This window comes from Myxine glutinosa, chromosome 7 (genome assembly GCF_964187855.1).
Source record: "Myxine glutinosa chromosome 7, kmMyxGlut1.1, whole genome shotgun sequence".
NCBI lineage: Eukaryota > Metazoa > Chordata > Myxini > Myxiniformes > Myxinidae > Myxine > Myxine glutinosa.
Window position 1 is genome coordinate 88,642,179 of NC_136267.1, and position 27,669 is coordinate 88,669,847.

Genomic DNA, 27,669 nt, shown 5'->3' on the forward strand with positions numbered 1-27,669 from the left:
AAATCTGGGACACGTTCAAAACAAACTGGATCCACGAGTCAGCCAAGTGGTGCTAACCAAGATTCACGGTCACGTGACCTCGAGTCAGGCGGCTACACTTTTCACGGGTGATGACTATCAGACAGGTCAAGATTTCAATAGTTGTGCTTCAAAAAAAGTGTTGAAGGCATTTCGTGTAAAAAGTCGGCAAACAAGTTTTTCAGGGTAATTTGAGGGTGCTGAATTCAAACAAATTGTTTGCCAGGCTGAATTTTGGGGTTTTGACCCTCGAATTCCAAAAAACAAAATGGCCGCCATTACCATATTTTGCATTATAGCTCGGCTTATATGTATCACAGGAGGTTAAAAATTGTGACAATATCAATTTTTGTGATACTGAGGATTCCAGGTATACTGTTACCGAAGTTACGACTAGTTTGGTTTGCGCGCCATCTTGAATTCCAAGATGGCCGCCATAATTTAGCCCAATACAGTAATAAATCAGCCCAGCATATAGGAATAAGCAATGGAGGAAGTTGAAAAGTGCATGGTAATACACAGGTTTGTGATACCAAGGATTCCAATATGTTGCGTAAATCTAAGTTGTAACCAGTTTGGCTTGCTCGCCATTTTGAATTCCAAGATGGCCGTCATTTCTCGGCTTCTTCGTATTGAATGTAATCAGGCCAAAGAGACAGATTATCAAACATCTATACCGTAAATACATAATTGACATACATGAATACACAACCAAACACATCCACACACCACACACCATCCACATCACCAGCCCCCCCCCCCCCACATAATTTTTTATTTTTGATAATATAAATAAAGGCAGTGGCCATGCTGACATCAATGGCTTGATTCTGTTTTTCCATCTGAATTATTGTGATGCTTGATAAATAGTGGGGGGGCCTATGTACTCAATTTCAAGTTCGTGTGCAGTTCATGTTAATTTTGGCCAACCACTATAAATGTATTCTACTGGGTCCTACTAATCGGAAAAATGATGTCGCCATTTTTTTCTCTTGACCTTTAGTGACCTTGACTCAAGGTCAAAGTTCAAACGTCATTACAGTGACCATACTTCATTCAAAGTATATCGACCTTGGTACCAAAATGTGGCAAATTTCACAAGGAACATTGATTATGACATTTGTTTTGTCATCTGCCCTCTCAGATGTTTGCAATATGCAAATTAATAAGCAAATGACCTAATTAGAGAAAAAATATGCATAATTAACATATAGTCTTCACCATACACGTAAATCCCATCACTTCACATTATTATTGAATGCCAATCATTAGTTACCATCTCAAATGTGTTCTGCTGGATCCTAAACTGGAAAAATATGTTGCTTATTGTTTTCTGTTGACATGTTCTTGATATTAACTGACCTTTGACATGTACTTGACTTTACTTACCTTGACCCAAGGTGAAATGTCAAATGTCATTTTAACCATGTGATGATGGCCTTCCAAGAGGCAAAGGCAAGTTGTTTCAGGGAAACTGCCTCACCACAAGCTTCAGTGTACCATGCACGGGAGGAAGGGTAAGACAACTGAAGACGAGATGGGATAAATCTGTGCATGAGAGAGAGCAGTTTGCTTTGGAAGAATTCCCAGGAAGAATTGATGTCAGAGGCAGTAGAGATGGGAGACAAATCCAGACGATTGATGGCTGCTTGCAGCCCGTGCCAGTCGTCCTGAGTGAAATGCCAGACTCGTCGATGCTGAGGAGGCTCTCTGAGAATGGCCAGAGAGATGTCCACTTTAACAAGCACATGATCAGAAGAACCGATTGCAGCAGAAGAAGAGCAGCAGACATTTGCAGGGAAGTTTGTCATAACCAAGTCTAGAAGAGCAGATGCTTCATTGACTGAGATCCGGGTCGGGAAATTGACAGATTGTGTCAGTCCCAATGAGTCACAGAAGTCCTTTGCTGAGGTGCCATGGCTGGTGAGAGAGGAACCCACACCCAGCCAGCTGACATGATAGTCAGGTTCACTATGTTTTTTCGTTCAAAATCATGGTAGATTAGCAAACCTATACATTTTTGGAAACGTTATTACATGGAAAATCAGAAAATCAATGTTTACATTTGCCAATTCCGACCAATTCGATTCGACCAATTCGACCAATTCGACCAATCGACCAATTCCATTCGACCAATTCGACCATTCGACCATTCGACCAATCGCTTCGATCGACCATTCGACCAATTCGATCGATTCGATTCGATTCGATTCATCGAATTCGATTCGATCGACCATTCGACCAATTCGATTTGCCAATCAATTTGACCGACCTTTGCTTGTGTGGAACGGACTGTGAAAACGATGCGGACTATATTGTCGGATACGACACACAGGACAGTGATGACGAACTCTAAATGGCATATTCTGTAATCGTGTATGTTTGATGCCATTGACTGCCTGTGTATATTTTGTCATTGACTGCCTGTGTAGATGTGAAGTTATACTGACTGCATGTGTATATATGATTTTGCTGACTGCCTGTGTATGTTTGGTGATATGAATTATTGTGACACATTTTGATGTTATTAACTGCCTGTACAAAATGATAACATGTATTTGATTATGCAACTTATCGCGAATATAAAGACAGTATTTTGCAATTCAAAACCTTTGATTCGTGTCTTACCATTCCCCATAGCACTAATTTGATACTTTCATTGGATTCCTTGTCCCTGAAAATATAGGTTTAGTATATTTAAAAAAGTTTTTAGGGTAATTAGAGGCAGAAATATAACAAAATATGTATTTTACAGTGGCCATTTTGAAAATCCAAAATGGCCGCCATACAGGTATCTCTCCAAATGTAAACATTAATTTTTAGTTTCCTTATGCTATAACCTTTCCAAAAATGTATAGGTTTGCTAATCTACCATGATTTTGAACGAAATATAATTTATTGACATAGTGAACCTGACTATGATGACAGTTGAAGTCGCCACATATGAGGAAGAGAGAGTTGGGATGAGTTGATAGAAGTTGGTCCATGTTGTCAGACAGCGACATGTAAATGGAGTCATCACTGTTTGGAGGACGGTACAGAACACATATGAACAAAAGGTGGGAGCGGAGAGGAAGCCGTAGCCAGAGGTACTCCTGGGGGTGGGGTGGAGAGAGGGCAGTGCAAGGAAAGTGAGGAAGAGAGTTTTTGATAAAGATAGCAACCCCACCACCAGGACGAGGCTCAGGTCTATCATACCAGAGGAGGGAGTAACCAGGAAGAGATATTAAGGAATCAGAGACATCTTGAAGGAGGAAAGTTTCTGTTAAGCAGATCAAGTCTGGATTGTCAGAAGCAACCTGAATGGAGAGATCAATCAGCTTTGAGCGAAGGCCCCGGATGTTTGAGGTCCATATCGTTAATGAGGAGAGAGGGAGATCATCGGGTGCAGGAGAGGGAAGGGGTGGGGTGGGGGCAGATGAAGGATGGGCAGGGGAGGTAGGAAGAGCAGTTAATAATGAAGAGATTACAGAAGAGTTACAAGAAAGGGAAGGATGAGGACGAAAGGTTTGATGTTGATGGGATGAGGCACAGTGAGGGGTTCTTTGAGGGGTGGCAGAGGAAAGTAGAAGGTTGGGGGAGGTGGAGGTGAGATAGAAGGGAGACGAAGTGGGGAGGAGGCAGCTTTGAGAAGGGGGTGGGAGGTGGGAGAATTGGAGAGGGATGGTACGGGGGGAGATTCGAAGGGGAGGGGTTGGGGGGGAGTTTTGAAGGGGAGGGGTTGGGGGGAGTTTAGGAGGGGAGGGGCAAGGGGGGAGTTTAGGAGAGGAGGGGAAAGGGGGGAGTTTAGGAGGGGAGGGGCAAGGGGGGAGTTTAGGAGAGGAGGGGCAAGGGGGGAGTGTAGGAGAGGAGGGGAAAGGGGGGAGATTTGGAGGGGAGGGGCAAGGGGGGAGTTTAGAAAGTGGATGATTAATGAAAGACGAACATTTATAACAAATTGGGTTTGTTGTGATTTTCAAGTTAGCGATCCGTTTAAGAACGATGGAGGAGGGGTGGAATGAATATGAATTTAGAGCATGTAGTGATTTAGAATTATAAGAGATTGAATATTTTTTTGAAGTAGAATGAGTTGGAGAGGAAATTGAAAAGAGCCTTTTAAATAGGAAGAAAAACAGCGTGTTGTAATATACCACTGAATAAAACACTGCATGGGAAAGTTTAAACATATTTAAACGGAACCATGAGGAACAGTCTAATTTTCACAAAAAAAACCAATGGGGAGAGGGAGCCTAGAGGGACAACCACGAGTCACGTGAACAGGGCAAAGGATGTCAGCAAAAAGAACAGGGCTAAACAGATCTGGGGAATGGCATGAAAATAGGGGTGAAATGGGGGTGAAACACGTGGTCGAAGAACGAACGAACGAAAAGAACAATGAAGGAAATGTTTTTTCTTTTTTTTCTTTTTTTCTTTTAGTTAAGATTTTAAACAAGGAAGTATGGGGTGAAAAGACTGGGGAAAAAACTGAGAGAACGAGAGTAGCAGGGCCACAATTGACCGCTGAGAGAAAACAAAGCCTCCAGGGAGGAAGCTGAAAGAACAACAACAAGGCCGCAATATATCGCGGCACGAAATATTCGACCACTCAATACAGGTGTGAAAGATTAACACCGATAAATCTTCCAAGGGACATAATCTTCCAAGAGACAGAGCAGGACATCATCTTCCAAGGGAATCTTCCAGTTTGTGATTTTGTCCAGGTCTGCAGAGAGTGAAGAGGCTGCTGCCTGTCGATCTGAGGGTTGGGATATGGAGCGGCAGAGAGTGGAGTCATCAGCAATGAGATAGAGAGGATTTTCCAGAGAGTCGGAGAGGTCATTAATAAAGACCAGAAAAAGCACAGGGCCCAGAACACTGCCTTGAGGAACTCCAACCTGAACAGGAAGGGGAGAAGAGAGAATTCCATTCAGGGCCACACGTTGAATGCGACCAGAAAGGAAGTCCAAGGCATGTGTGGAGGTTTCCATGGATACCATACGAGGAGAGTTTGGTGAGCAGGGCAGGGTGCCAGACCGTATCGATGGCACGAGATATGTCAAGGGAGACGGCTCTGATTTCCTGTTTGGCATTGAGGACCCCCATCCATTGTTGAGACAGCAGAAGCAGCATGTCCAGAGTTGAATGACCTGGTCTGAATCCAAATTGATGATCCGAGATCAAGCCATTGGAGAAGAGGGAGGATTTGATGTCAGAAGCGATGATCAATTTCATGATCTTGCTGATTTATTGGGAGCAGGCTGATTTGTCTGTAGTTGCAAGGATCTGTTTTTGCACCTTTCTTGTGTAAAGCAGTAATGTTGGCTGATTTCCAAGCAGATGGCAGATGACCTTGAGCAAAATAGAGGGTGAAGAAAACAGAGAGAGGGTGAGATAGAGTGGCAGAGCAGGATTATAGGACCCGTGGGCTGATGCCGTCTGGTCCAGTTGCAGAATCAGAGTCGAGGTTTGTTTCCGATCAAAGCAGGGTTGTATCAAAAAACCTGGGCGACTTCGGCCCAGGCCATAAGTACTTGCAGTTATAAAGCACACATCTAGTTGTTTTTATGATAAATAGGTCAAAAGCCAAAGTCATGGTCATCACAAATGTGAAAAACCATTTTAGCTATAACGTTTGAGTGGATAATCATAGAGACTTCAAACTGGTCCAAAAATGTTCCTCATCTAATTATATTTCAGAATTGTACTCCCAGATCTGACGTGCGACCTCTAGTTTCATAATTATCTTCACTGATGCAATGCAGCCTGTATGTGCACAAAAGTGTTCATTAAATATCCTAATAAGAATCGATAATCAGTAAAGCTACAAATAATGGCAATGTATGTGACATAATAGGGTGCATGGATGATACGCATGTCAGGTCTCAGATTTGTTACTGCTTAATGCTCAATTATAAATGCCGGTTGACTGACGTATTACCACGTAAGCTATGTTATAAAATGCTGTTCTATAATGTTATTTCATGAGTTAATAAAATGTATTCGAACCTTAGGTAGGCTGCTTGAATCGTAGACATAAATCCTTTGATAACTTGCCAAAAACATTAACTGTTTTGTTTAATGACAGTGACGCCTGAGTTACAATGAGGTTTTTGCTTCGCTTTCATTTAAAATGAGAAAAGGCTCGCTGAGGTCATGCTGAACAATGGTATACGTGTGCTTTTTTCAAGGCTGGTCATAAAACCACGCCCACATGCGCTTGTTTTTGCGTAATGCAAGTAGAATGACATGAACCTATCGTTAACTATATATATTTTGTTTTAATCTCAGCAACGCATGACTCTGTATAAACATGCTTTGGATTACTCATGTACACAAACCCATAAAATATATGGGTTTGTTTGGCTAAGCATACACTCTCCTCATTGTGAGTTACATTTCTGTTTTCTCGGAGCCCAGAGAAACATTTGGTCCAAATGATAAGGACGGGCTGACTCCCCCGAATGATAACGGTGGGAGGAACCTCTCCCAGTGTTGTTTGTTCCCTCGGAGATTTCCTGATAAAACGTGTCCCTATATAAATGGACTGGGAATCAATGTGTTTTCAGGAAGGCTTGACGTGGCATGAGACTGGCTCTTGCTATAGATGTTTTGGCCTCCTCCGGATCTGTATAAGTTGGTTCTTTAATAAAGCTGCGCCATTCCAGGCTATTGTGGACTTCTTTTGCAAACGAAGAGCTGATTCTTCACAGATGGTACCAGGAGTGGGGTGTCAACAGACGCGGAGGACGGGAAACGGAGCCCGATGGACAGGAGGAAGGCTGACCTGAGGCCGGCGCCGGCACGCTGATTTGATTAAAGGTGGGAGTTGTTTTATATTAGAGGGCTATTATTCCAAATTCGTACCTTCCTCCTTCGAGCGGGTTCAGTCTCCTTGTCTTCCCCGCTGTCTGCACTCGAACAGAAATTGTAAGTAGAGGCTCATTTAGGCCTCAGAATGGCGTAGCTTTGTTAAAGCCAGGATAAACAAGTAAGGATAAACCAGTAAGGACTTAACAGTAAGCTTAAAGTTACAGTTAGCACCAGGAGGGGAAAATGAGGTCGGACAGCCATATAGGTTGAAACCAGGTGGCCAAGATTTTTCCAGGAAGGAACAGCCCAGAGACAAGATGGGGTATGCCATTGCATGCCAGGGAACGAAGGGCTGTGGCTAACTTAGGTAGAACTTAAGAGGGCCATAGGAACATGGCCAGTAAAAGGATTTGCGCAGGATATCGGTGAAGATATCGGTGAAGATAACGTTCGGTAAGGGTAACGTTATAACTTAACAAGGGAGAGGGGAAAATGAGGTCGGACAGCCATATAGGCTGAAACCAGGTGGCCAAGATTTTTCCAGGAAGGAACAGCCCAGAGACAAGATGGGGTATGCCATTGCATGCCAGGGAACGAAGGGCTGTGGCTAAACTTAGACGGCCAAAGGGACATGGCCAGGAAGGGTGAAATGCGTAGGTACCAGGTAGGTTTGACAAGAAGGTAGTGACAACTACGAGGTCAAGCCAGGAAGCTCTAGACTAAGTTCTAGACAAGAGGTCCAGATAAAGCAGGCCAGGATCTGGTGGACAAGAGAAAATAAATAAGCTCACAGGAAATGGGCCAGGTGGCCACAGAGTGAGAAGGACAGGTTAGGTTTTGAAATATTGAAAATTGAAGCAGGAGCTGCATTGTAGGAATTTGAAGCTTCAGAGCCAAAGGAAGCAAGTTCAGGAAGCAAAGTTCAGGACAAAACAATTAAGGAGGTAGTTAAGCAAGCAAATCAGCGGCTAATGCCGCTCGTCCATAATCCGGACCAAGACCCCGCGAAAGGGGAGGTAGCCACCATGCCCCCAACCCCCCCCCAAGACCTGAGCTCAGTCCCGGGGCTCTAGGCAACACCCCAACACCCCACCCTGCCTTCCCTTTTTTTTCACCTCAACCCACCCCCCGTCCAAACCCGTCCCAAAAAATCCTTTTCCTTGAATGAGAGACGTAACATGAATGAGGAATGAATGTATATTGGGATGTTAATTGACGTGTGTGTCTGGCCAATGTGTTTGTCTGTGTGTCATGTGCAAAGCAGAGGGTTTCGGTGTGAAACTTTGTAAGCGATCTGCTCGACTTGGGGGAAATTCAGGCCGGGAATGTCCATTTTAACGTCTATCCGAGAGAACAGGCGAGGTCCTGAACTGAGTCCGGATCTTCATCTGTTTGGGAGTTGTTTGGGAAGCGAATTGATATAAATCGGGTCAGGAAAGCACCCGGAGTGCCCTTGTCGATCTACTGTTGATATGAAGCGGTTTCTTGGAGATGGTTGCAGAATTCGAATCAATATGTGTGTTTTACTTGAATTGAAGAGTTCATTCAATGGCAGATATTGTGGATTGTATGTGTGGGATGTATCGCTGAGGCAGCTCACCTTTGAAATTGGTGTCATATAGTGCATTTTGGGGTCGGGTGCGATGAGGTTGCTCAGAGTGCCGGCGATAACTCGCCCACTCTCAGAGGAAGTGTGTGCCCAAATGCATTGTGGGTCATTTCGACTTTGCTGGATGTCGGACGTTCACATGTCAGTATCTTGTCAGAATCTTCTTCTTCATGTCATGTCCTTCATCCTTCATCTTCTTGTCAGAATTAGACATGAGTCATGAGCCATGTCGGAATAGTGGCCGGCTGCGACATATATGCCAGGCAATGTCACAGGACGAATACGTTATTTAAGATGGATTTATAAGATGGATAGATGGATGGATTTATTTAAGATGGCTAAAATAAACGATTTCAAGACAGAGTAATTAATTTCCGGAGTCAAGTTCCAACAGGAAGTCTTGTTCATACAGTAAGGTACAGTGCGGAGTGGCGGCTGGAAGATGCATCGAAGCATTTGGGATGATCGATGCGCCGGACAAAGGGTATGCTGGCGAACGATGCTGATAAGGTTAAGTTATTAAAACGCATATGGGTCTGGGGGCAGATAATGTGGGACAAGCTGCCTCACGGGCGCTGCAGGGAGAGTATTTGGAAATTCAATAATTTGAGCAGAAATGTCACGTTTTCAACAGAACGCTGATCCGAGGAAGGAGGACGGTCGAGGTTTCAACTGTCGGTATGTGGTGTGGCTTGTGCCAAGGTGTGGGCGCGAGGAGGTGCGTTGATGAAGCGTTGTGCGAACGAGGAAGGATGTGCGATGGGCATTGTGAAGCACGCCTCGTACGGAAGGTCCTTGGACGAAGTGTGACGGTTGTTGGATTCGTAGAAGTTAGCATTATGCTATGTAGAGCCACATTAATGGTCATTTGTCCATTGTCGCCGGACTTGCATTACTTGTGGGATAATAAAGCGCTGGTTACCCCAATTCGAAGTTTGACTTTTTAAAGTTTAGTTGACCTTTGTTCGAGATTTGTAAGGGAGAAAGGTCAGAGGTAATTCACTAACCTTGGAAGAACGACAGGCGGAGTCAGTCTACAGGGTGTTGCTTTAACGACAGGATATAGAACCTAAATCTGGAGAGAATATCGGGACATATATTGTGGGTAAAACCAAAATCATGTACGTAATTAATGAACAGAGAATATCGAGTCCTGTTTGTCGTTGTAATTGTCGTTGATGTCCCGATTCAGGGGTCTCAAGAAATAAACAGACTTCCGGTGCCGACTGGACGCGTCAGGTACAGTACGCTGGAATTTAATTTAAGTCATGTCAAGAGGAGGACATTTGTGAGGATGAAGAGATGCAAGTAACGTGGATTAAATTGTGGTATCACGAGTTGGGTGCCAGAGATATTGTGGTTATTATAACTCACTGATTATAGGGGGCGCCGGGCGCACCGAGTACAGATCGGGTTGCATGATGGAGCACGCATGCATGGATTTTGGCTTTGCGAGGCCCCGGATAGAAATTGGCATTTCGATGCTGTGGATTATATCGTGCCTGCCCGGAAAGGTGATGTCCTGTGCTGGGGCTGGCGACATGCCTCTGTTATTTGTCTGTCTGTCGGTCTGATTGTAAGTCTTTGGTACTGGGAGGGCTAATTGAGTGCTCAGGCGTCATTGTTCCATGGAGGCAGGTCCGGGGGTTTTGGTCCAGCCTGCAAGGAGTCCAGGGGCTTGTTTTAGGGCTGGGTCGCCAAAAATGGGATGCTGTGCCCATCTGGATGTAAAATTATCCATCAAGGACGGGGAATAATGTGCAGTGTGATTGGGTAAGAGGTAAAGGCCATAAAACACCAACCCCATGAGGAACGAAATAAATGGAGAGATGTTGGGATCACATGATGGTTGGGATTGAAGAACAACCTACTGGGATTTCAAACCTGTGTTTGGGTTTGGGGCAACTGGGTGATGGGCAATAGTGTATGAGTGAGTAATTATGATCTGTTTAAGTGTAAGAGGCGGTGGAGAAGAAAGGGGTGATGAAAAGTTATTTGTTTTAGTGTGAAGTAGGTTGGTTGCTTATTTGTCACAGTAAGATGAGAGTTGTGTTTTTAAGCTTGGTCTTTGAATGAATTGTTGCTTGGAATGTGTTGATTGGAAAAGTGATTTCTGATCGCTGATCCGATCTGGTTTTGAATTGTTTGATTTAATTTTGAATTGATTGGAGGTAATAAGGATTTGTGTTGATTTCCTGATTTGAGTTCATCTGGAAACGAAGACAGATGGGATTAATGTGTATATCAGGAACATTTTGGAAAAGAAATATGGATATATGACATTACTAAAATATAACCAAGCAATTGAGAGTTCTTGGGTTAATGGGATATAAATAAATGCATCTACAAGTTGATGGTTTATAAAAATTTAGGTCTGGATGATACTTAAACGATGAACAATGTTGGCAATATACAAAGAATGTGACTTGTTTTTTGGGGGGAAAACATGTGGTTTAAATTTGGTTGGCTAAGTTTTAAAGATGGAGATGTTTCGCAGAACTCTTATGATTATTTACATGAGTGGTGGACTATTCCATGGCGAAGCATTTTTCAGTTTTTATGATTAAGGTTTAAGGTCTTTATGATCTGTTTAGTGTATTTTTCAAAGGAGAGGGTTTTGGTCAATGATGATGCCAAGATTCCGGATGTGGATACTGGGAAACCATCGATGTTGGGGGGAATGAAGATTAATTCAGATTTAGCGTAGTTAAGTTCGAGGAAGCTGATCTGAAGCTAGAATTTTATTTCAGTTAGGCAGTTTGTCAGGATAGAGTGGGTGGTGGTGGAGCACGATTTGGTGGAGATGAAAAAGCTGGATGTCATCGGTGAAGCAGTGGAATTGGAGACCATGGTGCATTGGCTATGGTGCATGACGGATTAAGTGACCAAGGGGGGATAGGTACAGGACGAAGAGGAGGGGGCCAAGAACTGAACCTTGGGGGACACCTTAAGGGGGAGTGAATTGTGGTGATTAAGCTGTTGTAGATGCTGTCAATTTTGCTTTGGATGAATGGTCCAGGAAGGAAGGAGGGTGCAGGTGGCACCAGGTGTGAGTGCACAGGTGTGCACCAACAGGTGTGTGGAGCAAGGTGGTGGTATCCAGGGAGCTGAGGAGTTTGTTCACGTTGTAAAGTTTGTTTATTTAGTTTGTTTATTGTAGAGAAGAGTGCTTTTGGGATTCCGGAGCCAGAGTGGATAATTTGAGAGTAGTAGGTGGTCCATGTGAAGCTTGGGAGTGAACTGATTTGGGTTTAATAGGCACAAGCTGGTCTAAACAGGGTGAGGAGGATGGCGTGATTGATGATGTCAAAGGAGGCGTTGAGGTGAGGAGGATGAAAATGTTGAGGTTGCCGGCATCAGAGGAGAGAAAAGGTCGCTGGTGATTTTGAGGAGAGCAGTTTCAGTACTGTGGCTGGAGCAGAATCCGGATTGGGATGTTTCATACAGGTTATTGGCAGAGTGGTGATATTTGAGTTGAGTGGCCACAGCACGTTCCAAAACTTTTGACAGAAAGGGTAGGTTGGAGATGGGTCTGAAGTTATTTAGGGTGTCAGGGTTTAGTCCAGGGTTTTTCCAGAATGGGGGTGAAGTTTCACGAGTTTTTGGGGAAATCGGTATGTGAAGCTGGATTAAGTTGGAACTGCTTGATGAGCCATGGAGATGGATTGGGTTTTGTTGTTGGTTGCCTGGGTGTTCGGTTGTTGCATTGCCAAAGGTTTCTGTGTGGTGGACACACTCGTTGGCTGTTGTCTTGTGTGACGTGGAGGGAGATGTATGTGGCTGTGTGTGGCTGCCTGGAGGGGAAGGCGGCTACAGTGGTTGATATTGGTTGTGGGTTGTCCGGGGTGCTTCGATTTGCATAAAGGGTGAAGATTGGGATATTACATTATTTTAAGTAAGTATTGGTATGAGTAATTACATAAGTAATTATGAGCTATTATGAGTAATTAGTGGTATGAGTATTAGTTATGAGTAAGTGATTATTTTAGTAAAGTTACATGTTTCGCTGTGTTGTGGATCTGCGGACAAGCTAGTTTGATGGGTACCCTGGGGTCTTCGGCGTGTCTATGTGTTTGGCTGTCTGTCACACCGGACTCTTGAATGGGTTTTCATGAGACGAATTTCAGAATTGATGACAATTCAGTGAGTATGGTGGACAACGTGAAGTGGCTGGTGTGAAGGAAGGGGTTGGGAAAGATGGACCCCCTTCACGAATACCCAGTAGGGTAGCTTAATTTCAGACATAACAGTGAGAATCTATTGTGAGCGAATCACAGTGGGTGAGGAAAACATTGTGTGTGACCAGACACCAGAACTGACCAGAATTGAAATTGGAAGTAGACCAGGTTATTTCTATTATTTGTTTATTCGTGAAAATAAATAAATAATAGGGGGAGGTTAATGGAGGTTAATGGTGGTTTGTTTGTGTTAATTCTAGTTGAAACTCTCGCTGAAGTAATTTTCGTTTATTTTTATTTTTTGATTCGATTTGAGAGTTGAGATGATTGATTTTTTATTAATTTTATAATTTTATTTTTATTGATGTTGGAAACAGGTAATGGGATGCTGAGAGAAGGATTGAATTTAATTTGAATTGGACTGGATTAAATGGGATTGAATTTAAAAATTGAATATTGAATAAAATTGGATCCACTTGGAAAAAAGTGGATTAGGAAATTGGAGACCTGTAGACCAGGCGCTCCCAGGAGACTTGTGGACCAGGTGTTCCACCAGAGGAAAAAGACCAGGTGTTCGTGGAGCACTTCACCTGCAAGAACGCCTTGGAACCAAGGTGGAAGGGACCAGTCCAGGTGTTGCTGACTACACCAACGGCAGTCTTTTGCGAGGGCAAGACTTCGTGGATCCACGCCACGCACTGTAAGTTGGCCATACAAGCACCAGACACCACACCCCCAGAACACAGTAAGGATGGGCCTAATCATAGGTACAATACTATTGATAGCGACAGCAGCTAGGGGAAACTCCGATTCCAATAGATGCGAAAACGAAACCCGACACCTCACCGTAACATGGGGACAAAGAGTATCACCACCATGTTTCGAACAGAAAGCCCTGCACACAAATTGGGTGAACATAAATTGGCTAGCACTGTCGGCAGGGCCTGGACGCGTTGGCATGGTACTACAAAAGCAACGAGAGTTCCGGGAAGACGGGCGAGCTAGCATTGAGACCTTGGCCCAACCAGGATACAAATGGGGAACCCCTGATTTTAAGCTACAAACACGCACGCGCCTAGAGAAAGGCATGACTATGCAGGTCCGGTGCAGCGTCTGGACCCCTGGCGCGGCCGGTGGCGAAAAGAACTACATACGATGCAACGAATACATACTCACGCCGCAACCCCAGGATAAGGCCCCAAAGAAGGGTGAAAACACATATTGGAAAGTGGCCAGGGAAGTGGCAACAATTCAAAATAGGACACACTGCTGGTCGTGCATGCGCTTTCCCCAAGCAGGCACCACAGGAATACACATGATAGTGCTACCTCTGTCCCTCAATGACCTCTGCTCACAACCTATCGATCCCCCATGTTTAGTCACCACGCTGGAAAGAGAAGGGGTTGACAACGGCAAGAGTTGCAATCGACAATTTAATTATCGCCCGTCAATGATTGCCCATGTGGCCGAGAGGCCTGCCCCCGTCTGGGTCAAACCACAGAAAGGGAGGGTCTGCCTCCAGGGTTCCGGCCACTTGCGTATGGGAGAATCAGAATGCGCCTACACTCTCCCCGGGAAGCTGGGACAAGGGAGCTCGGGGATTACATTACGAATAGTACTGCAAGATAAACACAACCACAACATAACGGCTATAACATTCTCTAGGGGGGTTAGTAGGATTAATGGGGTGGTAAAGGGACTCCAGTGCTTATCCACCCACCTGGTCCCACCCCATGGGACAATGTTTATATGCGGCGACAAGGCTTACCCCTAGTTACCAAATAATTGGGGGGGCACATGTTATCTGGGTTCAGTCCTTCCTGACGTTGAGATACTGGATGAGCTAGACCCAAAGTCCTTGGACAGGCGTTATAAGAGGTCAGTCATGAACGAAGATGGAACCACTAAACTACACGGGAGCCTAGGGGAAAAGGTGTTTGGTTTCTTCTTCCCAGGAGCGGGCACAGTCATGGATAGTTTCCGGATAGACAAATTGGCTTTGGCCCTAGAAAAGGTGGCAAACGACACCGCTACGGCTCATGACATACTATTGGATCGATCGGATCGCGCGCGAAAATTCTTATACATTTAGCTGGCTCACGGACTGGTTCCAGGGATGGACGGGCACCATAGTGAAGTGGTTATTGACCGCACTGGCTGTGATAATCGGGGTAGTAATTTGGGGGGCACTAATGAAATCTCTAGTCCTCCTCTGTATGAGAAAGTATTTTACAGGATGGAAAGTGAAGAAGCCGCCGACAACAACTATGGCTCTGACCACAGAGGCCGTCGACCTGAACGGGTCCTTCAACAAGGCAGTTGCGACCGGCGCTCCAGAAAATTGCATTGAATTTTGTAACAACTGTGATACTTGTGTGGATCCCATGTGGGAACTGGCTGCTGCCTGTAACGGTGTATGTGATGACTGTGATACTTGTGCTATAAACCCCTTGCGTGTACTGGCTAACGCTGCTTATGTATTACAAGCTGACAGCTGCACGCCCCCTTCTGACCCAACTATGGATCTGATTGCGACGCTGGGTCTGGCGGTTGAGGGACCCGACGCGGATGTCCTAGACCCGCAAGCCGACCAGGCGCCCATGGGAGACTTTGACATAAAGGAAGTCCCTCTCTTTTCTTCAAATGTTTCGGATCTCTTTGATCCACATGTTGCGGATCTCTTTGCTTCAAGTGATTCGGATTCGGATTTTTACGCTCTGTACCCTGACCAGGAAATTGAGACACAAGATACTGACGACATTTTGTATTCCCCAGAACAGCAACACGTGAGGGACCTCATGGGCATGACCGTTGATTAACTTCGAAGATCTGCAAGGACTGCGTCTGCAAAGGGTGGGGGGAGCCAGTTCCGCAGGGGAAGTGATGCACCCTCTGGCGGAGCAGAACCTCATCTGGACCAGACGTCTTCGTTGTGGATCCGAAACGTTAATGAACTTTCATGTTTTGAGCCCTCAGGCTCCGAGCACGCACCACACGACACGTTCGCCAAATGCACGGGCGAGGCGCTTTGGGCGCACGATATGCCCTTGGGAGATACCCGCATTACACGATGGTCTTTCAATAAAGCCCGATGTGGCACGTTGTCTCTTGAGATACTTTGTCTCGACGAGACAAGAGGAAGGAATGTCAGGTCTCAGATTTGTTACTGCTTAATGCTCAATTATAAATGCCGGTTGACTGACGTATTACCACGTAAGCTATGTTATAAAATGCTGTTCTATAATGTTATTTCATGAGTTAATAAAATGTATTCGAACCTTAGGTAGGCTGCTTGAATCGTAGACATAAATCCTTTGATAACTTGCCAAAAACATTAACTGTTTTGTTTAATGACAGTGACGCCTGAGTTACAATGAGGTTTTTGCTTCGCTTTCATTTAAAATGAGAAAAGGCTCGCTGAGGTCATGCTGAACAATGGTATACGTGTGCTTTTTTCAAGGCTGGTCATAAAACCACGCCCACATGCGCTTGTTTTTGCGTAATGCAAGTAGAATGACATGAACCTATCGTTAACTATATATATTTTGTTTTAATCTCAGCAACGCATGACTCTGTATAAACATGCTTTGGATTACTCATGTACACAAACCCATAAAATATATGGGTTTGTTTGGCTAAGCATACACTCTCCTCATTGTGAGTTACATTTCTGTTTTCTCGGAGCCCAGAGAAACATTTGGTCCAAATGATAAGGACGGGCTGACTCCCCCGAATGATAACGGTGGGAGGAACCTCTCCCAGTGTTGTTTGTTCCCTCGGAGATTTCCTGATAAAACGTGTCCCTATATAAATGGACTGGGAATCAATGTGTTTTCAGGAAGGCTTGACGTGGCATGAGACTGGCTCTTGCTATAGATGTTTTGGCCTCCTCCGGATCTGTATAAGTTGGTTCTTTAATAAAGCTGCGCCATTCCAGGCTATTGTGGACTTCTTTTGCAAACGAAGAGCTGATTCTTCACACGCATATATGGGCTGTAATAACAGTGGGCATAATAGTAGTGTGTTCAGTTAATAATGTTTTTTTTTTTTTAATCAGAATGAGCATGCGAGGCAAGACTATGAACTGCACCGAGTGCCGTTCTAGTTTATTTATTATTATTCCTATCAGGGGTACCCGGCAGTGCCTGAGAGGGCTGAGAATGGGGGCAGGAGAACTTGTCGGGTGGGGGGTGACAGGGAAAAAAACTGAGAAGGGGAGCAGGATAACCACGAGGGAGTGGGGGGTTGGCAGGAGAGCCGGCGGCCCGTGGCGGGGGGAGCAGGACAATACACTTGTTAAAGTAAATTTTAAGCTTCAGAAAAAGACAACAACACGATGAAGTCACTCACAAAAAAACATGCATTTATCTTTATAACAAACCCCTCCAAAATACCCATCTCAGCCAAGCAACGGAATTTTCACACAAGTCTCACACTTCCGAACCGGAAAAAAAAGACGCCCCATGACCACCACCCTGTCCGAGAGGGAGAATGCCACCTGGAGCGACGCACCCACCGAGACGTCTAGCACACCACCCGAATGGGCCTTCACACAATGATCCAAAAAGTGAATCGCACCACCTCCAAAGCTCATTCTTACCCTTGTACTCTTTCCATACAGTAAATGAATGCATACATATTTATTAACAATTTTCACTGTTCAAAGGAACCTATAGAGGTATTAAAAATTGCACCCCTATCTAAAGGAAGCAGTTCAGTTTGGCATTTTTAATATAAAATAGGCAAAGCCAACGATGAACAAAACCTTCTCGAATTACCCTTTGGAAACCCTCGGAATTACCCTTTGGAATTACCCTTTGGAATTATCCTTTAGAATTACCCTTTGGAACCCCTTTATAATTGCCCTTTAGAACCCAATAGAACCGTTTATAAGTATCCTTTGGAATATTTTAAAATTACCATTTAGAACCTTCTAGAATTACCCTTTAGAACCATTTCGAATTGTTCTTCTTCATTTTTAACGGACGTATGGATGGAAGGAAGGACATAACCAAATATTGAACTAGTTACACTATAACGGCACTCGGTAAAGCGCATACCTCTGCTAGGCTGAACAGTTTATGTTTTGTATCCCACTGATAGGCCGGATCCAAATCTTCACTAAAATCAAATGCATTTTTCAGTCACACCCCTAACCTGTCCCCGATTTTAGTTCAAATCCGTCCATACCTTTTTGACATACCCTGCTCACAAACAAACAGACAGACAAAGAGAGCTGAAACATAACCACCGTCCACCATAGGTTGAGGGGGTAAAAAAAAAAAACAGAGTTGATTATTCGGCAAAAATAAATTAATTGACAATAAATAGGTTCGAATATGCTTGCTGCTCATTCTCGGTACCTTTAATGTTGATGTAAAGGTGTGTGTTTTACTGAAGTAATCTCCTGCATTGCATATTGTTAATAAGTAACTGAAGGAACAACTACCTCATTGTTTCTCTCATTCAGACAAGCTTTTCTTGTTTTATCCGATGAACAACAAAACACACCTTCTTTCTCTCAAGCCCAATTCCTCGTATAATCAGTTTTAGCTGTTTTATTTTAGATGTTAAAACGTATAGAATAACCAGTCGCATGCTCGCTTGGTCCAGCCCAACCAAACGTGGTGGCTGGAATTGACGAACAACAACAAAATAACAATCCGCTTAATGTCGGCATAATGTGACCCACTGAATGGTGATAATCAACCAGGGTTCAGGGAGCTTCATTGGTTGCACTTTGACCCTACCTCAGTCCCTACTGAGCCACCCAGATCTGGAATTAAAAAGTACACGGCTTCAGGTTTAGATAGGTTTCCAGCTGCCCATCATACTAGCAATAGCTCACAAAGCCTAACAATGGCCTGTGGTGCTCACATCCAGCTGATCACATCTATCAAGGGTATATGAAGTTCGTCAATGGCTCACGATTAAAATAAACATTTTCTTTTTCATGAATTTGCAGGCTTGAGGGCCAGCAAGTGGCCACCAAACCTCGACTCAGATTCTGCAACTGGATCAGACAGCATCAGCCCATGTTTCCTGAAAACCTGTTCTGCCGCTCTATCACAAGTTCTCTCTGTTCTTCTCACCCTCTCTTTTGCTCAAGGTCATCTGCCCACTACTTAGAAATCAGCCAACATTACCGCTTTACACAAAAAGGTGGAAAAACAGATCCTTTCAACTACAGACCAATCAAACTGCTCCCAATAATCAACAAGGTCATGGAATCGATCATCGCTCCCGACATTAAATCGTTCCTCTTCTCCAATGGCTTCATCTTGGATCATCAATTTGTATTCAGAAGAGGCACTCGACCCTGGACATACAACTTCTGCTTTCTCTACAATGGATGGAGGTCCTCAACCCTAGACAGGAAATCAGAGCTGTCTCCCTTGACATATCACTTGCCTTAGATATGGTCTGGCACCCCGCAGGATTCACTAAACTCTCCTCTTATGGTAACCATGGAAATCCCCACCCATGGCTCATTGACTTCCACTCCTGTTGTAGTCCACATGTGGCCCTGAATGGAATTCTCTCATCTCCCCTTCCTGTACAGGCTGAAGTTCCTCAAGGCAGTGTTCTGGGACCTGTGATTTTTATAATCTTCATCAATTATATCTCTCCGACTCTGAGAAATCATCTTTATCTTTTGTTTAATGACCCCACTCTCTGCCGTTCCATCTCTCATCCCTCACATTGACAGGCAGCAGAATCTTCACTCTCTGCAGACTTGGATAAAATTACAAACTGGTCAAACACTTGTGACATGTCTTTCAATACTGACAAATCTCACACTCTCAAGATGTCTCTCCGAAAAGACAGACTGGAAAACCCTCCCATCTACTTTCTCAACAATCCTCTCCAAGAAGTTCTGTCACTCAAGCTTTTGGGTCTCACTGTCTGCCGTGTTCTTTCCTGGGAAAACCACATTTCCAGGCTGGCCTGCAAAGCCAGTCACCGACTGGGCATCCTCCGTTGTGTGAAGTCCTTCCTTGGCACACATGAGCTCCTCATCACATACAAGGCTTTTATCCGCAGCTCAATAGAATACTGCTCTCCCCTCTGGGCTGGTGCACCTGCCTCACACCTAGCTCGGCTTCACGCTATAGAAACCAAAGCTTTCAGAATCATTGGTATCTCCACCGATAAAGCCGATTCTGAGGGGCTTTCACTCACTCACCGCAGGCAGGTTGGTGGTCTTTCTGTCTTCTACCGACTCCTCTCTGGCCTTGCTCCCCCTGCTCAGTCTGTGCTTTGTCCCCCCAATATTTCTGCAGGTTGCACAAGGTCTGCCAGCAAACCCTTCTGGTGAAACTTCCAAAATCAAGACTCACTGCTCACCTTCATTCTTTCATTCCTCTTTTTTCCTGCCTCTGGGACAATCTCCCACACTTTCTTCAATCCCACCCTTCTCTCCAGAGTTTTAAAACAGCTGTTCGCCACCATCTCATATCTTTCCCCCAATCAAAACCATGATCTTTTCTACCCCCGTTAATCAATCACAAACCCACCTCCTTCAAATTCCCTGTTTATTCCTGAAAGTTCCTGTCATGTGCATCTTGTTTATCTCGTGTACCCCGCCCCAGCCCTCTCTTTTCCACAGATCTACTGATGTCCCTGTTCCCAACTGTTGTGCTTCCCTCTCTCAGCCACTCTTTCTTTTTCCTTCCTTTGTTTTATGTTCTATGTGTTATCTCCTCGACAAACCTTGACTTAGGAAACAAAAAAAAGTGTATGAGTGAATGAACAAAACCTGTTAATGTCCCACAAGGGCTACATTAAGCCCACAAGCAACTCAGCAGATACATTACGAGTGGCTGAATGGGTCAATCAAAAGTAGACCAAACCACCAGTAGCTTACCAGACTGATAACGCACACATTACAATGATGAGTGGTTCACTAGGCCTATCAAGGGCACATCAGGGCCACCAGTGGCTCACTGTGCCCATCAAAGGCACATCATGCCCATTGCCTCAGCAGGCCTACAAAGAGCACATCAGGCCTGACAAGGCTCCCGAGGCCTATCAATTGGGCACATGAGGCCCACAAGAATCTCATGGAGTGGACACCTGAAGCAATCGCATGGCAATACAACGTCAACAATAGCAACTGGTGGAATAATCTGTTTGCTCAATGTAACACAGCAATAGAAGTACAGTCACGTGAAAAAGTAAGTACACCCCGTGTAAAGTTTTGACTTTTTCCAACATATTTCAACATACAGCTATTTGATCTTCATTTCAACAATATTGATAGATAAAGGTGATATAATACAACAAATATCATGAAATATTTACATTTTGTAGTCCATTGTATAATTTAAATAAACATAAATGCAAATTTCGCATGTGGAAAAAGTAAGTACACCCCAACATTTATCACTACTTCAAATACCTAAAATTAGAATCAGGTGCACCAGCTCAGGTGCAAATGATCAGAACATCGTTAGAGAGGATCTTGGAGGAACCTGTCTTATTTAAACCTCAGACATTTAGTTTGGTTTGCTCTTTGTTGTTGAAGTGTACGGCATCACCATGCCTCCATCAAAAGAGCTCTCTGAGGCCTTCAGAAAGAAGGTTATAGATGCCTACGGGTCTGGGAAGGGATTTAAAAATATCTCCAAACAATTTGAAATCAATCATTCGACTGTCCGGAAGATCATCTACAAGTGGAGAAGATTCCAAACAACTGCCAACTTGTTCAGGCCAGGCCGCCCCAGCAAGTTCAGCCCGAGAGCAGACCGCAAGATGCTGAAAGAAGTCTTTACGAACCCCAGAATGTCATCACGGGACCGACAGATAGCTCTTGCCACTGTTGATGTCAAAGTGCACGAGTCAACCATTAGAAAGAGGCTGCACAAATTTGATCTACATGGGAGGTGTGCCAGGAGGAAACCTTTGCTGTCCAGAAAGAACATCAGGGCAAGACTAAAGTTTGCCAATGAACACCTAGGCAAAGACCAGCACTTCTGGAACAATGTGCTCTGGACAGATGAGTCAAATGTAGAGCTATTTGGCCACAGTACCAGAAGACATGTTTGGCGAAAACCAAAGACAGCATTTGACCACATGAACCTGATACCAACTGTAAAGCATGGTGGTGGAAATATTATGGTTTGGGGCAGCTTTGCTGCATCAGGGCCTGGGCAGCTCACCATCATAGAATCCACTATGAATTCTTCATTGTACCAGAGGGTGCTTGAGGATAATGTGAGGCCATATGTCGGAATGTTGAAGCTCAACCGAAGGTGGACCTTGCAACAAGACAACGACCCTAAACATACCAGTAAATCCACCAAGGAATGGCTGAAAAGAAAGAAATGGAGGGTTCTGGAATGGCCAAGTCAAAGCCCGGATCTAAATCCCATCGAGATGTTGTGGGGGATTTGAAACGAGCTGTGCATGCAAGAAACCCCTCAAACATCGCACAGCTGAAAGAATTCTGCATGGAGGAGTGGGCAAAAATTTCTCCCAGTCGATGTCAGAGACTGGTAGACAGTAATAAGAAACGCCTACTTGAGGTTGTTTCTGCCAATGGGGGCAATACCACCTTTTCGAGCCAAGGGTGTACTTACTTTTTCCACATGCGAAATTTGCATTTATGTTTATTTAAATTATACAATGGACTGCAAAATGTAAATGTTTCATGATATTTGTTATATTATATCACCTTTATCTATCAATATTGTTGAAATGAAGATCAAATAGCTGTATGTTGAAATATGTTGAAAAAGTAAAAACTTTACATGGGGTGTGTGGTGATGTGGGTTTTGTCGTGAAAAGTGACTTTAGTACAGTCACGTACTAAAGTAAAGTACAGAGGTTTAAATAAGACAGGTTCCTCCAAGATCCTCTCTAACGATGTTCTGATCATTTGCACCTGAGCTGGTGCACCTGATTCTAATTTTAGGTTTTGTCGTGAAAACCTTTTCACGTGACTGTAGCTATTATTTATGAAATCATGATTAACGGGTTATTGTATTATTTCCTTTGTACAAAATTCTTTCATTCTAACAAATGGATGAGAAAGTTTTCTTTCTCCTTATCGTATATAAATCCAAATGTAAATGATAACAATCGACATACGAGTAGAATACAAAATCAAACTTTTGTTGTTCTCCTCCTCTTCCCTTTATAAGGGGTGGGGCCTGATGGCACCATACTCCTGCTCTGCCTTGACCACGATACTCCTCCACTCCCCTCTGTCCTCAGCATACTCTCCCCACTCTCCAATCACACCCACCTTACTGATATCTCTCTTTACACAATCCTTCCATCTCAACCATGGTCTACCTCTTTTCTACTTACCTTGTTCCCTCAACCTATCCACTCTGCCATTCTCTCTTCCACCATCTGCACCAAATATGCAGCCCATCTCAGCCGGCATGTCACCAATCTCCTCGTCAAGCTCATCTGCACACCAATCTCCTCTCCCAGTTCATCCACTCTCCTTCTATCCACCCTCTTCACTCCCGTAATCCTAAGGCCTAGTTGTTCTCACAAACCTACAGTCTCTGTTGTTGTATCTTTGTCAGTGCCACTGTCTCCAGACAGTAAAGGTAGGCCAGCGTTAAACACATCAGAATCCTTACTTTCAATCTCCTTGAAATATTTCTGTCTTCCATTACACCCTCCACTCTCCTTCATGCATTCACACCCACCTGAATCCTCCTCCACACCTCAGCCTCTGACTTACCATCCCCAGTCACTGTTTCACCCAGAAACTCAAACCTATTTCCTTGTCTGATTTCCTTCCCCTCTAACCTGATATTAATTTATTTTCTCTGCTGCCCAACCCACATCACCTCTGTCTTCACCATGCTCATTTTCAGCCCACATTTCTTAAATGCCTCCTTCCATTCCCCCAGTACTTCCTGGATATCCTGTGCACTCTCCACCAAAAACAGCCAGATCGTCCGCATACAATATCCTCCGCAGAATATCTTTCATGTTCACCTTCCTGCTTACCAGCTCCATCACGATGATAAACAGGAGTGGGCTGAAAACACTTCCGTGCCTCAAACCGATGTTCACACTGAACTTCCAAATCCCAGGACCAACTAACACTCTTCCCTTTCTTCCCTTGTACATCCCTTCCACCAAACTAACTTATGCTTCTGGCAATCCCATCCACCTCAGTGTCGCCATCACCGTCTCCCTCGGGACAGTGTCGTAGGCCTTCTCCAGATCCATAAATCCCAATGCCATTTCACCTTGCACCTCCAACCTCTTCTCCACCAGCAGCTGTCTGAGCACAAATATTCCATATGTCATTCCTCTTCCTTTCTAAACCCCTGCTGCTCTTCTCCAATCTCATTCTCCATACTCTTTCTTATCCTCCCATTCAGAACCCTCTCCAGCATCTTCATGACACGACTAAGGAATGTAATTGCCCCTGTACTTCCCCGGATCTTGAACATCCCCTTTGCCCTTCCATATTGGCACACCTAACCCTGTCCTCCATTCCTCCGGAGTTGACCCATCTCTCATACATACATTCAACAACCTCTTCAACCACCTGACTCCGACTTCTCCTGTTAGGAGTTTTAAAGTTAAAGTATTCCAGGATTTTATTTGTACATATTGTTGTGGGAACGACTCTTAGTGGGGTAAAAACTGCTTAGTATAGTACAGTTATCTTCTTAGTATTGTTTAGAATAAGTATAATGTAATTAATTGTGAGGTTTGACATGCGTCACTAAAATGTGCAGATAGAGGTTCGTTTTGCCTGCCCTCCTGTTGTTCTTCACCCACCAAACCTTTGGCTTTGTGTTTCTGTGTTATTTTCCTATGTATCTGTTCAATGTTTCTAAATAGTGCACGTAAGTGCAAGACGTCACATCAGAATGACCAGTCAAGTGTCAAAACTGCATTGTCAAAACGGCAGCTAAAAATCACCGCAGGGAGTGCATGGAAAAATGGGTTACTCAGGTGGTATTATGGTTCATTGCACGCTTGGAGCTGGAACGGTTGACGCCGGGGTTCGGTCGAATGAGCCACTCACCAGCCTGGGGGGGGGGGGGGGGGGGGGCTGTGGTTATGAGAGAGGGTTGCGCTTTATTTGTGAAGGTTGCGCTTTGTGAAGAGAAGGTTGCGCATCCACGTTATGAACGTGAGTCACCCACACAGATTTGAGTTTAACTTACTCTTTGACCATGGAGTTTGCTCTACAGCGGTGTCGAACTTCCGGCAGGCTGAGAAATGCCATGCAGACCAGCTGTGTTCACTTCTCTCTCTCTCTGGTCAGGGAGCAATTTCCCTGCCAAGGGAGTTGAACTGCCCAGAAGTCCTACCAGGCTTTGCTGCCATGTTTGATAGCAACCCTCTCATTGTCTTGTAAATTCCTTATGCATATCTTGTTGTGTTACTGAATGGGCCCTAAGTTTAGAGTAGTTAAGAAATCTTCAGTTTACTTGGTTTGTATCGAGGGCATGTATCGGTAAGGGTTAATTTTATAGTTTACTGTTGGTTGCATCATTTGGTTTTTTTTGTGATTGCTTCATTCGTTTTGCTTCATGTAAACCTTCCCCCACACATTTGCTTGTGAATAAAATAATATACTTGGTCTCGGAGTTGTATTCCGCTTGTTTTTGGTGTCTCGTTTGGTGGTTTCGGGTGGTTACAGGTTAAAAGTTTGGAAAATTCGTTCAAACCAGTTGCAGACCACGCTCGTGACTCAATGATTGGCTCGGCCAAATTAGATAGGTCCTGAGCATATATTGGCGCTTCCTCGGGTTAATTCCGCAGTTTCAACGAGTATTGTAACAAGGCAAACAGGCCCAAAAACCTGCTCGGAGTTGTACACTTAGCTGGTGGTTGTGGTACTTTTGACACAACACGGAGGACTCGATCCAGGCAACTGGAATGGACCAGTTGCTGTAACAATATCATTTGGCTGTGTAACATAATCCACAACACAATCATACCATACACAGTTTAAACAATTATGATTAAGTGAATTGTCTAAATGACTTATTTGAATGTGCTGCTTGCATTATCTACTTGTTTGAGTCTAAGTAAGAAAGCAAACTCTCATTTAGTGGCAAACTTCCTGAGAGTTGGAGACCTCTTATACTTCCACTGCGTAGACATCATAGACATACAGTATTTCCACTGCATAGAATCTTATGCTCCCACTGAATCTTAACCACTTAGGTCTGGGTTTGAGTGCTGACGCAACTGTAAACTGTTGGGTTGGTTTGTCGCAAGCAGAGTGTTGCATCAAAAATTGTGCCATCTCTCAGATAGACATTAAGCCAGGTGTTCCCTCTGCAGGCATTAGTGATCGTTAAATATCCTATGATATTGTTACGGTTTTTAGAACCTTCACTTTGTAAAATAATAATTCTTGTAAATACCCCCCTTTGTAAAGGTTGCACCCGAGTTAGGCCATGTACAACACATAGGACACCGTAGAAACCTCTCTAGTTATTTCATTAGTCTATGTTTCAGTTAAGGATCTGTTCCCAATAGTTGAATCTGCGTTGTATTAATTAAATAAGAGTAGGCCCCCAAAGTTCCTTTCAACAGCGGTGCGATGGTTTTCTATCCCGCAAGCTGCCATGAGCCATGCGGCCGAGTTGGAGAAGAAGGGGGAGGAGCGCCAGGAACGAAGGCGTGGCCCATCAACGCACCATCAAGGGGCGGACCGGTGAGCAGGGCCGAGGGCCGAGGCGAGCTCACCGGTGGGCGTATCCTAAAAGCAGGCGGCTTAATACGCGAGCGGCCAATATAAGCGGCCGCGTGGGACTACTTCGGGAGATGAGAGATGAGAGATGAGCAGAAGATGAGAGATGTGCCCGGAGGAGATGAGCAGATGAGAGATATGCCCAGAGATAATCGGCAGAGGAGTGAGGGAGCCCGAAGAATCGGAGTGGGAGAAGCGAGGAGTCCTGTGTGGTTGTTGCACGAACTGGTTGGGCGCGTGCTCCGTGGAAGATCCAGCTATTACGTACGCCGAAGCGTTTCCTCCCCACTATAAGTAAAGTCCGCTAGCGGCCAACGATACGCGGAGCTGTCTGCCGAGGTTTTCGCCACAGAGCCGGAGCGTGGATTGGGGCCGAAGCCTGGACGGCTTCCCATCGGCCGAACGCTACCTGGACCCTTCGCCTCCTACCATCCCTGCCATCCCATCCTCCCGTGTAAGTGTGTTTGTTCTGTCCTGGGCGTGTTAATTTGAGACTGTACAAGGCTGCCCTGTGTTACTGCTTCTTCCTCTTCAACTGTATATTCTTTACCTTTCGTTTCCTCTTCTAGTACTGTATAAATAAACCATATTTGTTCTTTCTTTACCCCTTGGTTTCTTTTCATCCGATCGCTTTCATCCTGTCCCCAATTGATATACGTGGCACGATTTGGCCAACGCTCAGGTTCAGGTTAGTGTTTGCTAACGGCTCGGATTTCGGACTGCTAACCGCTCGGCAAACTCCATCTTGTCCGGGTCCGAGCAGGGAATTATATCCCTGCTTTGCGGAGGGATTGGCAAAGGTATCTGGGAACCCATTGACCAATCACCCTGGCCAATCTCACCCCGCAAAGGAGCGTGTAATTTCCGGGAACGGAGACGGCCAGCTTAAAGGACAGGGGTGCTACCCCCCCCCCCCCATGGTAATGGGAGTGCTGCTCCGAATCCGAAACAATTGGTGTCAGGAGTGGGATTTGAGGCCCGAACCAAATTTTAATCCATCTTAAAAATTTGGTCAAAAATTGGGTGCGGCCGAAATTTTTATTAAAAACCAAATTATAGTCGTGCCATGGATAATCAAGGCGATTGGATGCCGGTGGGGGAGATAGAAGAGGGGTTAGAGGTAACCCAGGACCCCAGGGAGGCAGTGGGAGTAATGGAAGAGGAGGTTGAAGATGAAGAGGGTGTAGCAGTGGGGGTTGCAGGCGCGCAAAATGGCGGTGCCTCGCACATGGCCGCGGCAGCCGAGCCCGTGATACCAGGGGACGTCCAATTGTTTATGGCTGAAATGATGGCATGGATGGTCAAGCAGATGGGTAAGATGGATGCAATGAGGGACGAAGCAAAGGGTACCAGTGAGCAATTGGGAAGCCAAATTGAGGGAT